The sequence below is a fragment of the Ambystoma mexicanum genome, chromosome 2p, assembly GCF_040938575.1.
Source record: "Ambystoma mexicanum isolate Mex_15411 chromosome 2p, UKY_AmexF1_1, whole genome shotgun sequence".
Classification (NCBI taxonomy): Eukaryota; Metazoa; Chordata; class Amphibia; order Caudata; family Ambystomatidae; genus Ambystoma; species Ambystoma mexicanum.
The window spans coordinates 1240797839-1240810590 of record NC_090923.1 but is presented as its reverse complement, the minus strand read 5'-3'; the positions used below and the strand labels follow the sequence as shown (position 1 = coordinate 1240810590).

General features: G+C 40.6%; 1 long non-coding RNA gene across 5 annotated transcripts in view; it reads right to left on the bottom strand.

Moving 5' to 3' along the window:
* Positions 1-209: 209 nt before the first annotated feature.
* The window catches only part of LOC138567381 (uncharacterized), a 73608-nt gene continuing 61065 nt past the window's right edge, over positions 210-12752 (bottom strand). For 3 of the 5 annotated variants that reach the window (XR_011302191.1, XR_011302192.1, XR_011302189.1), the window contains 2 exons: positions 714-1678; positions 210-377 (listed from right to left, as the gene is read on the bottom strand). This is a non-coding gene — a long non-coding RNA (uncharacterized lncRNA). The remainder of the gene's footprint in view (positions 378-713; positions 1679-12752) is intronic. The other 2 variants (XR_011302193.1, XR_011302190.1) reach the window with 2 other exon arrangements.

The window sequence follows — 12752 nt, the reverse complement described above, 5'->3', positions numbered from 1 at the left end:
GGAAAAGTGACCCTGGCACAGGATCACCAATACACATATATAAGGAAAAAAAGAGGATCCAAAAGTAGGAACCTCCCGTTCCTTGCACACTATTACTATTCCATCAACAGATGGTTCATCAAATTTTAAATATACTGACTAATGCTGCTTCACAACAAACAAGAATGTAAACAACATAATCGACATTCATTTAGTAAAAAACACAGTAATTTAATGAGCATAACAAATTGTTTTTCATTTTTTCTTTAGATGCAGATACTAAGTCAAAGATCAGTAAATTGTGTTGGTGAGTATTAACAATCCATATAAACAGTTCAGATAGAGAGGCTGACGCGTTTCGGGATCAACATGCCTTCTTCTTGAGCCAAAAGTTTGAACTGTAAAACAACAAAGTAGATGGAGAGTGTATCAATACCATGTTCTTTAGTCAGGCATACAAAATATATATACAAGAATAATGATTTTGGAATGTAATTACAGAGAACCTAAATTAATTCACTTATTAGGAATTGAATAGATTTGAACACAATTAAAGGAAATACTAACTATTGTATGAGCGCATTAAAAAGACCAAGCAACTGTTGTGACCAGTATGCAATTCCGCATATAATCTCCCATGTATCCTGCCAATTTGTGTCTGATAACTGATGTTGTTTGTGGTGCTTCTGCATATATTCAATATTAGACAGGAATACACAATGGAATCAGTGTACCTTAATTGAAATAACTGAAGGTACTCCTGAAGATACTCCTTCTGGTAACGGTGATCTACTGTGTTATGAATCCTCAAGCATCAAGAATGGAAGGATCTCGTGTCCTGAGGCTGAAAACCTTAATATGAGCAAAGCATAGGTCTATCAGTAGAGAGCTCTTTTTATGTATATTGGGCTCTAAATTCTTAGTCATTAATGTTTATACTAATAGGAGCCAATACAGTCATATATTAGCGCATCGTTCCATCCCTGGAGCTGTTAACAGACTTAATCCCGGCCAATCATTACTATCAATGCCTACTTCCCACTATTAAACAATTCATAATAAGGACACAAGTTTGGACAGTGAACAGACTAAATCGGAACTCAAGGTGCGTTGTGCAATCAATAATCACTGGGTACTGAGGCAAATACCATCTGCATTTAAACAGCAGGCTTACCTGCCGAGTTGAGAGGTTAGAGCCAGAATTTTCAAGTAATCCGGGTTCTTAATGGTGAGTACAAACATGTCACATACACATACGTCTATATGGTAGCAAGATCCTCTAAAAACCTATGCAGAAGTGAAAAAAGAAAAGGGGGAGTTTGTACAGACTGAATTCTTTAGCCTTGACCAGAAAATCTTATTTTTAGAATACACTGTGTCTCTACGGCATTCTTCTTACCTACGAGTACAACTCTGAAGTTACACAGATGTGATATTGGGCATCTATGTTTCAGCTGCTGTCAGTACAGCTCGCGGGAGTCGCGTGCACTCCAATCGGGACGATGCGCCTCTCACGCATTCATCGGTGGGTTTCTCTATAACCACGGCAACCCTGCAGGACGCCGGCAAACCAGTGCGTACTCTAGGACCCCATATGTTGCACGTAGTTGATAGGAATAGAGAAAGGACTAACCCGAGTCCTTGTGTTGACAGTTCATAACACGGTCCTCTTACAAATAAGGTGTCATGTAGGCGCCATCTTTGAATGTCCAAAAAAGAAACAAATATTCACTAGTTACTGGTTACTCCTAATGATGCTCAATTTTAAAATACCCGTTGCTCTAGTATATGTATTAAAATTAAATTTGAAACTATTGGCTTTTTTGGTGCCCATTCCTTTTTCCTTAAAATTAAAGTAGCACAAGGGTTTCAATAAATCTGGTTGCTTGTGAATTAAGCAAAAGCCATTCCACTGCTTGAATCCCTTCCTCATGCGGAATAGAGGTGTACAAACTACAGACATCCTTACTGAACAATATACATTCTGAGCTCAATGCTCTAATTTCTTGGATACAGTTGAGGAAATCTGAGGTGTCTTTTAGATACGTTGGGATATCCTGGATCAATGGTTGTAGTAATCGGTCTATGTATATAGACAATGGATCAAATATGCTGTCAGTTCCCGCAACTATGGGTCTCCAAGGTGGGTCACTCTGGTTCTTGTGAATTTTGGGCAGTCCGTAAAATACAGGCGTAATTGGATGTTGATTGATTACAAATTTGCTGCTGATTCATTCATTGTCTGAATGGATCAGCAGCATGAGGAACCCGGTTAGTAGCCCTCTTAAAAAAGATTGCTTTGATAAAAATTATAAATCTCTAGACAAACGTCTACATACTGTGATGAACCCCTAGATATTGTCACTTTTCCCCAAGGGGGAGCCTCTTCCCATGAAGCAAGGGAGGCAAGGCCTCTACCAGATAGTCCCCCTGGGCATGGTACACAGCAGGAGGATCTCATGGGGACAGGGACAGACATCTAGGGAGAACACGGTATGACAACCTCCCAATCACTCCTCCAAAAGCTACACCTGTTGTACACCCCAGTATTATACCAAACCACTGCATGTACCTCTGTAAGGCAAGTGCCAGAATCTACTGAGACGAAGAAGAGCACAGGAAAATTAAAGATCAATAACTGTCAAAGTACTGGGACGAAGAAGAGGTGCAGAAGCATAGAGAAGGCTCTATGGAACTAAGAGCCACGCTCTAGTGTTCCGCGAGGGAATGGACCTTACTATGAAATCAAAACCAAAGAAGTACTGTTTTCTAGAGCAAGCCATCCCAGGAGAAGCCACGAGCGGTTTGGCGCGTAAGATCGTCAAGACTGGTGACCAGGACACTGTCAAGATGGTATAGAAGCCACGAGCGGTTTGGCGCGTAAGATCGTCAAGACTGGTGACCAGGACACTGTCAAGATGGTATAGATGTCCCTAGCCGGTCCGCCATGGATGGATCAACTGGAAAACCTTCAAAACCGAGGTCCAGGCGTGCGAGGAAGCTCGACTGCACGGTAGAGTGAAGACTTGCATCCCGTGAGGAACCACAGGCTGCAGAGCTGCTGCAGCACGCTGAACAGCCAAGCTGAAGAAGAGAATGCCCGAGACTGATCGGAGGACGCCAGTGAGACCCCAAACGGTATCTGGGTTGCCAGAACCGTTGGTATGGGGCCTAAACGAGTCGAGGAAGACTCAGAAGAAGAGAGAAGAAACAAACTCGCAGAGCAGGGGCAAGAAGGGAACACCTGGGGGAGAAGTGAATCCTGAGAGAGAAAGACGGGTCTGGACCCCGCACCCACAAAATTAGAGCACTACAAATCATCTTCTTCGTGACAGTCTTGGAAGGATAGTGAACCAGGTCTGCCAAGCAAGCTGAATAGAGAAATACGGGTCTGGTACCTACGATCTGAAAAGACAAGAGAGAGTGACCCTCTCCCTCGTGGCTGTACTTGGCAGGACAGAAGACCAAGTGGGCTGTACTGGGGAAACCTGGGTCAGGGATCATACTTGCATGAAATGATGAGAAAGACGGAAAGCAGTGAAACAAGGATCACTAGGGTAAGGGAGTGATTCCCTGTGGGTACCGCCGAGGGTGAAGAGACTGTGGGCCTCATCGGAGGTCTGGCAGTATGCCGGCGGGATATGGCCTGCGCAAATAGCGTTACCGCTACTCGGTCCATTGCTATTAGCGCCAGATCACGAGTAGCGGTACAGCGGTGAGTTCCCATTCCCCATTGGGTCCATGTGACCCATTAGGGTTGGGGCGCTATTACCGCCGGTGGTAATTGCAGTGAAAACGGGCAGTAAGGGGACATTTACCCTTAAATGCAGTGGTTATAGCGTTACCGCCTTATTTAAGGGCTAAGGCCCAACTCATGAGGCCCTGTGAAATCAAGATACCAGGAGAAGGGAGTCATTATCCTGGTAGTGCTACATCTACAGGAAAAAGGACAATCTAATCAAGAGGCCAGGGGAACGGAGTAATTCCCCCTGGTTTTGTGTGAGAAACAGTTAAAAGCCAGAGACCAGGAGAAAGGAGTCATTCTCCTGGTAGTTGAATCTGAAAAAGGATCAAACCACAGAATATTGTGAGAATGTTTCTGATGCAAGATTGCCAACCCTTTGTCTGAGAAGTATTGGGACCAGGGAGAAGGGAGTCATTACCCATGGTTAGGAACTTGCAAACCAGAACTGTACTATCCAGTCCAGGAGAGTGGAGTCATTCACTTGGACCAAACACATTGAAGAGCAACCTTAGAGTTTAGTTATAAGTGTAAGGGACAGAGTTATTGATTATGACAAAGGACGGTGGACCCTTTAGTTTAGAAGTATGGAAAGTTCGGTTTTCTCTTTATTTTCCTGGTGACTAAAAGTCTATAGCAACCACAATGCCACATGTGTGTCAGTCTCCTCCTTCTGCACCCTTACAGATGGTGTCTGTCTCAAATCAAAACGATTTAGTCGATATTTGTGAATAGATAAACACTTTCAGGTATAAAATACCATTTTCCATACAATCCTTTGGATATGGCAGTGCATAAGTGATTTTAATAAAATTATGAAACATCTTCAACCAAATAATAAGTGAGTGGTTAGGTACCAAGGCGTTTCTAGAGGTTCTCTTCACCATGGGGATTCTTATTACATTTCAAAAAACAATATCAAAATTATGCTCATAGTATATAACTCAGTTCGATACATAAACCTCTGAAAATCAAAACCAAAATGTTACCTGTGTCTTTATAAATTGTATACTCTTTTATTGAGTTAGTAGCGTATTGCACAGCTTCTGCTGTTATTCAGTCTCCTAGTCAATTGAAGATAACCCTAATTAGTGAAGTGCATTCAAATAGACCAACGTTATAGTCGCTCTGTAACATGAAATGAAAATTCCAGTCCTACCTGACTGCTCGGATTTGAGCGGCTACAATCCAGGTAGGATTGGAATGTTGTGGTAAAACTCCAAACTCTGCAGACATAGACTAAATATACTGACTACCTAAGGGTGTGCATAGTGCTACATTGGATACACCCTTAAAAATTGTGTCAGAAGTGGGATGCGGATCTACTAGATAAATAGTGGAGCACCCTTGCAAAGTGCATGGCAAGGAGAGAATTACCTCTGATAGGGTCTTTAGGTACAAAACCCAATTGTAAGAGACCTTCACCTGCTCAATGTTTAAAGACTACTTCCTTCTCTTGCCTACAGGATAGTTTGGGAAGTGGAGACGAATCTGAATCAGTGTCTAGATCCTTTCCCGAAACCCATCTCCATGGGATAAATACTCTAGGACAAACAGAGGAAGGTGAAAAGGGAGCACCTAAAGTAGACCGGTTCGAATCCCCCTTCCAGTGTCCTAGAACCCCTAGCAATCCAACAGACCAGTCTGACAAACACCCAGAAGGGGAAGCTAAAGACTGTGAGGAAGTAACCTCTGCATCCTCCTCAGAGTCAAAATCAGGCCAAAGAGAAAGGCCAGGAGATACCAGTCTATACAACGACAGCTATAGAGGCACTACTAGATCGCTTGGTGACCCATCAAATTCAGGCTGATGCAAGATTCTAGGAAAGGCTGGATCGCATAGCTGCAAGTCAACACTGCCCCATCCTACACCATGGAATTGTGCAGTCTTACCAAGACTTAGAAAACCTTTTGAAAAATTAGCCCATCAATTTCAATGGAGCGAGGAGATCAAGACCTGTTCTCTTACTCCATTGATAAAAGGGGAGCTTCAAGCGCCATACAAAGCTTTCGATCCGCTTGGGACTAGCCAGTTTGAAGAGATTAAACAAGGCCTACTGCATAGGGTGGGCCATACCGAAAGCTTCTATAGACAGAAGACAGCTTTGAAGAAGCACTGGCAGGCATTTCGAGTGCAATGTTTGATGATTCAATCCTACTAAGGACTACAAGCCTAATTAGACAGCCCCACCCTCTGCCCGGCGTCACCTATATCATCGGAAGCCGCGCGCACCAGGAAGAAGTACCAGAAAGTACTGCTTTGCTGCGCTACTCTGTACTGTGGACTTTACTATTGCTGTGCGATACAGCATGTTACTTGAATTTGATTTAACAATTGCATAGATAGTTTCATGCACAATATAGTTTACTATAGTACTTGTATCTAAAATGTTGCCCTTTACTTTCTATCTATATAGATTTAATCTTACTAAGGACTACAAGCCTAATTAGTCTGCCCCGCCCTCTGCCCGGCATCACCTATATCACCAGAAGCCGCACGCGCACCAGGAGGAAGTACCAGAAAATACTGCTTTGCCACTTAGCCGTGAAGCAAGCGGCAGCTCCGAGGTCCCGGTGATAGGAAATTGAGGTCAGTTACAATCAGCAGTTTTTATTTAACATTTATAATCACTGGCGCGCCCGTCTCATTTTTCAGCTGACCCACTCATATGCCCATAATACTCTATACATTAAAATCCAATATGTCGTTGAGCTTAAACACACCAAAGAGCAATGCTCAACTTCTGTCATCCGCACCTAGACAGATTCGTAAATCTGCAGTAATAAGGAAGTTGTCGGCTACACCTACTACACTGCTGGAGAAAAAAAACCTCCTGTGGCTGACATTCGAGGTTTCTGCCTTCCACGCTCTTTCAAAGAAAGGATTAACATCGAATGCAGCATATCGGCCAGTTCTCCAACAGCTACACCTGACTTCATGTCCCTGCATGACTCGATTGAAATAGACAGCGAGCATGCTGCGATTCCAGACTCTCCAATAGCGGGTGGTTATTGCAATACACCACCGACTCCACCCAGTAATACTATTCCACCAGATGACTCTGCTCATTCTAACGAAGACCTTACGATCTTGGCTAATAACAATAATCACCCTGTAAGAACTGATAACCTGAAAGCTCTGACTGATCCACCCATAACAAGTACTAACATTCCAGTAGTTCTGAACACATCAATATCCTGCCGGCTTGGGGAAATTCAGCAAATGCCATTAAGAGAGCTAAAAATGTCCATTTATCTGATATATCATTACATGCAAGTTTCCAGGGATCTGACATATTACAAAACTTGTCAGAGTCTCCGAATATGTTTAACAACTCGATAGATGAGCCATCGAATATATCCTTTTCGTTTGCCAAACCCACACCTCGCAAACATGCCTCCTTACACATAGGAAAAGAGGAAGTCACACAAACAGCTATGTTAGAGATCACTCTGTCGCCTATAAATATGACGATAGTGAGCCTCATAAAATTATCTGAATCGCTTGAAGCGAAAATTGCGCTCCAATCTGTACAAATACTAAATATTGTGCACTAGATCACTAAAGAGACGAATAACAAGCTGAATGGCACGTTAAGACCACCATGGAAAATGTGAATGCCCTTTTCCAGTCAGTCCAATGAATACCCATCAACAAAATCACGAGCACAAAGTTCACAACACCCAGCCTTGCTAGCATTTCCTCAGATCATTCACCCTCTAGATGATAGCCATCTGAATCAATCCATAATGGAAGTCAATGACACTGCGGTTTTAAGCGTTCATGATACATTACTGGCTCCAATAACAGAGGTGCCTTTACCATATGCCATTTTCGCACAAAAAAGCAAGAAGCGAAAAATTGGCAATGGCAATGCAAAAAAAACTCCAAATGCCAATCAGAAAAAGAAGACAAAAAATATTAAATCACTTCGGTGTACTATGAATAAAACTTCAAAACAATTCATCAGAGCCATTACTGCTTCTCAGAAGCAAATTGTTAACGTCAGTGCGTCAGTAGTACAAAAATATGAAGACCTAATAATAAATAAAAAATGAGCTCAAAACACAGAAAACTGCGTGTTCTCTCACGCATCCCCTAAGGATGATCTAATCACAGCACTGCCAGAACAGGCAGATGTAGCTCCAACAAAACCATTGTCCGTTAAAAAAGGACCAATGAAGAAAAATGCCACCCCGATGAGGAAAAAAGCTCAACAGCTAGCTTAGATCTATTGTCCTTGGAACAGAGGCATGCAGAAATTAGAAAAGCAGTGGATCTCTATCTAGCAACCCAGTTTAGTGAAACTGGCACACTTCCCCATAACGATAGGAATACAAGCAAACCAATGACCATGTAACTAAGTAACTAAGCTTTGTACTGTAACAAGTGCTACGATGTCCTCGGGCTGTTGTGTGCTATATAAATACGAATAAAACAAACAAAACAATGTTCACAGAACTGAAAATTCAAACCTTGGTTGCTCACAAGGAAACAATAGAAATTCTTATTCTGTACCTTCTGAACAAATAAGTCTCCTCAATATGCCAGTTATCCCTCAAAACACAACTGTTAAAAAACAAGATCGTTTTCTAATTAAGAAAACTTCCCAGTTACAATCCCATCGACTAATAATGAAATGTCGGCCTTGTCCTCATCCGGCAAATGACCTTTGTAGGTCAAGCATTGTTAACATTCTTGGATACATTACAAGTTCACAAGATATAACGTCAACGGATATTGATCAGGTAGAGTTCCTGGATGAAAATGAATTATCCATTGTCAGATTATGGATACCCTCAGGTGTTGTAGTAAACATCATATGGGAAGCTAAAATGGACTGGTTTGCCCTGGGATTTATTGTTGCGTACGACCCCCACAGCAATGACTACATAAAACAGCAAGACAAGGATACTGGAAAACAGCAACCCCTGCATAACCCATGGACTGAAACAGTCCGATACTAGCATGCATGCAATGCTCACAACAACATCTGCACTTCACTCGGCAATGGTCCAAAATTACGACACAACAGCCCAAGAAAAACTCATCCACAGAAGTAAGTTTGGCTAGTTGGAACACACGCGGACACGTACACTTGATGGATTTGACTACAAATCATATAAATAACTTTGATATCTTGGCTTTTCAAGAGACATGGCTCCCTGCTAAGCTGCCTCATAAGGGCAGGCCCACCTCAGGTCTCATGGTTGCGGTAAAGATAAGTTCTGGTTAAACAAATCTTGGGATGAACCAAATGACTATTTACAACTAGTTAAAATATCTCACTTAAATAGAGAAATTGCACTGCCCAATGTATACAGAAATCCAACAGGCATATCAGATGAGAAGTTTTTTGGTGATCTTGGCCGATTCCTAGAAGCAATAACTACTAATCCAAATATCACCAATACCATTGTGGTAGTAGATCTAAATTTACATTGCCTATCTCCAAAGAAATCTGCAAAAAACATGAGTGCCCGAAGATGGAATACCCTCATGAGTGAAAGACGCCTTCTTATGGCCAATGGATCCCTGCCGGGCGACCTACCGCCACAGAGCACATGGCGCAGGAGACTGCAGAAAGGAACAATAGATTATATCTATGTTGACGAATATCCATTTACTTGTGCAAACAAATTTGAAGTTATTCGGCAACACAATGCGACCATGAAATGCTTTCCCTCAAGTGGGCTTGGGACTGTCAAGATTCTCCAATTACAAAACAAAACACACAACGTACAACTTAAAGTCAATAATGCAAGAACCCGATTTAAATGGCCTGATCCCAAGTTAAGGCAATTTAATATTAGTATTTTGAAGGATCAAACGTGAAACCATGGGGCAAATCCAACTGATGATAAACCTTATACAGTAGCTCTAAAAAATATTAAGTTTCATTCCATCGTGACCTCAAATGCGAATTACAAAAATAAACACTGCCTTGACGAAAGAACTGAAACTTTAAAAAACGAAATTTCGGAGACTGAAGAAATCAACTTGTCAATTGGGACTTGCAGAAAGGTTAGCTATTTTAAAGTCTTTGAAATGTAAATACAGGAATTGGACACGGTCCAGAAAAGCCTTACTTTACCAACGCGATGGAGAAGCGAGGCTCAGAACATTAGCAGCAAAAAAATCTGCACAAACTTGGGGCCTGTTAAATCAGGCTAACGATGGGACCCAATTTCTGATTCAAATCAATGGTGTCACAGAACCTCAGTGGCTCGATCACTTTTCCACTCTGTATGCAAACTGTACGCCTCCAATTGCTCAGAACACAGTCATCAGACATCAAGAATGGCAATTGAAAACTTCTGAAGATGTGGAGTACTTTATCAAAAAAGTAAGCGGCTCAAGAGCGCCTGTACCAGATGGCTTAAGCAGTGCAATGTTTAAAGCTCATTCCAAGTTGTGGTCGGTCATCCTTAATAATATTCTTTTAAATATTGTGAGAACCAGCCACATACCAGATTCATGGCGTAAATCGGTCATTGTACCAATATTTAAAAAAGGAGACCGCACGCTTCCCTCAAATTATAGACCAACCGTGTTATTAGATGCTCCAGGGAAGATATTCGCGCAATTAGTGCTTCGTGATTTTGATGAATGAACAAAAACGTGATCCATACCAAACCAAACAGGATTTGTAGCCGGTATGGGTACGGTCATAAATTTAATGACCATTAACACAATTAAATCTCAGGCCTATGCAGCAAAACAAGCACTATACTTGCCATTTGTAGACTTCTGTGCAGCATTCGACTGTCTCCAGGGAGCTTCTCATGGCCAAATTACACAGGGCAGGATGTCTGACTACTCTAAGTGCTATTATAGAGGCTCTACACTCTAACGCCTCAGTGCAAATAAGATTGACTACAGATGGTCTCCTTTCTGCCTCTATTCAAACTTTTAGAGGGCTGAAGCAAGGATGTATCCTTGCTTCGGCCATCTTTAACTTTTTTATATCGGATATGAGAGACTCCTTCGAAAGAATCACAATCGATGCTCCAAAAATGGGGTCAAATCAAATATCAGCACTTCTTTACGCAGATGACTTGGTGTTGCTTTCAAAGACACCAAGTGGTCTCCAGAGATTGCTTGATGCTGTGGCCTCGTATATTGAAGAAAACCATTAGACAATAAACTTGGGCAAAACTGAAGTCATGTACTGTAGTGGCAAACGGGGCATTAAAAAAGATCTAAAGTGGACATTACAAAATACACAGAAGTGATACAACATTACAAGTACTTAGGCATGACGATAGATGATCAACCTCACAGTAAACATCATTTGATAACCCTAAAGACTAAATTGAAAACGGCCATATCACAAACTAAAATCATTCTTGCTAAATATGGCAAATTTTCCGTCTGTCCAGCAGTGACCCATTACAACCAAAAAGTGACACCAATAATCCTGTATGGCCTGGAAACAGGAGAAATCCTCCCTGAAATCTTTCTACAAAAAATTGAAGGTACATTCTGGAAACCGGTCTTAAATCTACCCCAGTAGCATGGCTTCGCTATGAGCTAGGTCTAATTTCTTTAAAGGGCATATATTGCTGGTGATATGTATTATTTAGAAAATGCATTTTGACAACAAATGCGGACACTTTACTCAAAAAGTTGTCAAAATATGTATTCACATCAGAACACACTTTTGTTTTTATTATTAAGTTTATTGAATTTTATAGAAAACATACAAGCAACAAACTTATCAGCATTGTAATCGTAGAACTCATTGCATAGAATCCACACCCCATAACCACCCCCAACCTTCACAGAATCTAAAAAGCAAAACTGGCCAACTTATTATGTGAACAAATGGAAGACAGCTATTATTCAGATCCTAGCAAGAGCTGACATACCACTACAACTGCTTGTATCCCAATAGAGCTAAGAGGAAATTGTTTCTGACTGAATGGATTGGAACACGAGCGCAATGCTTATTGTATAGAGATTTCAGGGAGAACCCTTTTCTTGAAAATAAATATCATACAATGGAAATGTATCTAATAAGACATCTGTCACCATCATATAGATCTGCAATACTGCGATTAAGATTTAATATATGGCCAACTAAAGAGATTTTGGCAAAATGCAAGATCATTGACAAAAACATCTGTCGTTTCTGTAATAACAACAAAGAACAAGAGACCTTGCGCTATCTAATCATAGAATGGGCCAATCTTCAAACAAAAAGACAAATGGTTTTTGCCAAACACTTTGAATAAATTCAACACATCAGTTCGGATGCCAGATGGCAGTTTATTTTTGCCTCTAATCGCACCAGTATTAGTTTGGCTTCTTGAATGCTTTGTCACTTGATTAGGAATTTTGGACAATTCAATCATATATTACTATTGCATCTGATAAAATGTCAAAAACTGTGATGATGTCTGCACCAATATTGCTCTTAGTGGTTTAAACATAATAATATAGGTCTAACTGATCTGGTGGACCAGAATTATAGCAAATATAACTCAGACTTGGGTTATAACAATGAGTTCTTTGATTGATTTTTTAAAAACGTTATGAAGCCCAGACTCCCAACTTTTTAGAAGAATTAAAAGGGTGCTTGCATTGATTGGGGTTCATAATTTGTATTAGATCAGCTGATCTTTATAATTCTTTTATTCCTGAAATGTTCATGAATTGCATGAGCGTGCTTGTATTGATTGGGGCTCATAATTTTTATTATATCAATTGATCATTATAATTCTTTTATTCCTGAAATTTGCATGAATAATGAAATTGCTGTTGTTCATTATTTGTGTTTACCTGTGTAAACTGTCATTGTAAATGTATGTAATTGGATCATATTAGGAGTTTGTTATTTATGCTATTTTTGATTTATGATGTTTAATTTTCTGTTAGTTTGCTTTTGGAAGCTTTTTGGAAAAATTTGAATTTGTCTATTTCTTTTATTATGTAAATTTAAATATTGAAAAGTGGATTGTATTCAGCTATATAAATAATACATTTTTTAAAAGAAAGGTTTCGGGAGATTTAATTAAGCACGTATGA